Source organism: Cyprinodon tularosa, unplaced genomic scaffold, assembly GCF_016077235.1.
Source record: "Cyprinodon tularosa strain WSP-4 unplaced genomic scaffold, ASM1607723v1 ctg376, whole genome shotgun sequence".
NCBI lineage: Eukaryota > Metazoa > Chordata > Actinopteri > Cyprinodontiformes > Cyprinodontidae > Cyprinodon > Cyprinodon tularosa.
Window position 1 is genome coordinate 148196 of NW_024039092.1, and position 2521 is coordinate 150716.

Genomic DNA, 2521 nt, shown 5'->3' on the forward strand with positions numbered 1-2521 from the left:
TTTTAATATAGTTGGAAATTGAAGAACGAACATTTTAAAATCTGAAGAGCAATGAATCTTTAACAGGTAACAACAAACAGGTAAAATCCTTCCTTCAATTATGTATTTTTTATTTTAATATCTTTGTTTACTGTAAGTTGAAATGTTAAAGAGTTGGTAAGAATAGTGAGAAAAAAAATTATTCAAGTTAATCTTTAGCAAGAGAAAGTTCTACGTTTAGCTGTGAAATATGCTGCAACAGCACCACCTGCTGGAGGCAAACTGAAAAGACAGATTGTTTAATTTAAAACTTGAATAACAGGTTAAAGAAATTGAAAGTATTTTCAGATGTTATTGAACTGAGCGGAGACGCCATTACTGGGTGTTAGATCTCTGCTGGAAGACGAGAGAAATATTTAGAGGATTTTAAGAAGAAGCTGAGCCTTTGGTGAGTCCTGCTGTTTAAATAATTAGAAAATGGCAGAGAGAGTTTTTGAAAGTTTCCTGAGCTGCCATGTGTGTTCAGAGACTTTCAGAGATCCTGTGTCTCTGAGCTGCAACCACAGCTTCTGTTCAAGCTGCCTAAAAAAATTCTGGGAACAAACTGGAAACAAGAACTGTCCCATCTGCAAAAGAAAATCTTCTAAGGATTATCCACAAGTGAATTTTGGACTGAAGGAAGTGGCTGATATTTTTGCTGGAAGAAAGAAATCTGGATCATCTGAGGCAGAAAGAGGAGAAAAGCAGCTGATGGTGGTCTGCAGTAAACACCAAGAAGACCCTAAACTGTTCTGTAAAGACGATCAGAGAGCTGTGTGTTCTGTCTGTGAGTTTTCTCTCCACCAGAGTCACAAAGTGGTTCCTATAGAACAAGCAGTCAGTGAGCTGAAGGAGCAGCTGAAATCTGACTTAAAGTCTCTGCAGGACAAGAGGAAAAAACACAAACAGGTGGAGAAAACATACAATGATGTGATTGAACACTCTAAGAAGCAGCTGTTGTCCACAGAGAGACAGATCAGAGCAGAGTTCAACAAGCTCCACCAGTTCCTGAGAGAGGAAGAGGAGTCCAGACTGGCAGCTCTGAGGGAGGAAGAGGAGCAGAAGGGGAAGACTATCAGCAGAGAGATGAAGAGGATTCAGGAGCAGATCTCCTCTCTGTCAGACAGTATCTCTGCTGTTGAAGAAGACCTGCAGAAAGACCAGGTGTCGTTCCTCAGCAGTTATAAAGCCACTCAGAGCAGAGCCAGAGCCCAGAGCTCACTGTCAGATCCACAGCTGGTCTCAGGAGCTCTGATAGATGTGGCCAAACACCTGGGCAACCTGTCCTTCAGAGTCTGGGAGAAGATGAAGGACAAGGTCCACTTCAGTCCTGTCATTCTGGACCCAAACACTGCTAATGGATGGTTGTATCTGTCTGATGATCTGACCAGTGTGAGAAAAGGAGACACAGAGCAGCAGCTTCCTGATAATCCAGAGAGAAACACTAAGTACTCCAATGTTTTTGGTTCTGAGGGCTTCAGCTCAGGGAAACACAGCTGGGAGGTGGAGGTTGGAGATCATCCTAGATGGAATATTGGTTTGATTAAAGAGTCTGTTGACAGGAAGGGAGAGATATATGCTTCACCAAAATATGGAATCTGGTGTTTGTGGCATCGTGATGGAAAATACTCTAATGGTGTTGGTCAGACTCTCACAGTGAAAAAGAGTCTCCAGAGGATCAGAGTCCAGCTGGACTATGACAGGGGGGAAGGTGTCCTTCTACGACTCTGAAGACATGTCTAACATCTACACTCACAGAGACACTTTCACTGAGAAACTTTTTCCTTATTTTGAGGTTGTAAAAGCTGCTGATGCTGAAACATCTGACATCAAAATCAGTTAATCTGAGGTTTATTTATTATTGTCAGACAAGTTAAATTTAAAATAATACCAGTTATTTGGTAAAAATACTTTTGATTCTTTTTCACATAAGAAAATGATTATTAAGTTCCATCCATCTCCTAACATGCTTAATCCCAAGTGGGGTCGCGAGGGGTGCTGGTTGATTATTAAGTTGTAAAATGTATTTTAAATAGATTTGATTATAAACCAACTGATTACAATTTTTAGATCATTTTAAAGGTTTTTTATTTTAATCTGTTGATTATTTCAGTTTAGTTTTAATATTTTAAGTTTGTCACAGTATAATTTTCTACTGAATAAATTCTTAGAAAACAGAAAATCAAAGATCTAATTCTGACATATTAATTTTTTTTAGTAGCAATATCTTCATTGTGTTCAAGAAAACATCCCATTGAGCTAATTTAAAATTATTTCGTCTCATAAAAAGTTTTGTAAATTGTTCAGAACACCTTTTAGTTTCTACTTAATAAATGAGATATATTAAAATATTTTTTTGTTTTTTGATTGATCTTAGAAACCCTCTACCATAAATCACATCTTTTAAAACTTTAAATGAATTTAAATAGATGCTATAATCCAGAATATTGATCATCGCATGGATCTGTTTATGTTGGTAAAGTCAGAATAAATCATAAATCAA

General features: G+C 37.6%; 1 pseudogene; it reads left to right on the forward strand.

Moving 5' to 3' along the window:
• Positions 1 to 424: 424 nt before the first annotated feature.
• On the forward strand, positions 425 to 1876 carry LOC119790976 (annotated as a pseudogene).
• The last annotated feature ends 645 nt before the right edge of the window (positions 1877 to 2521 follow it).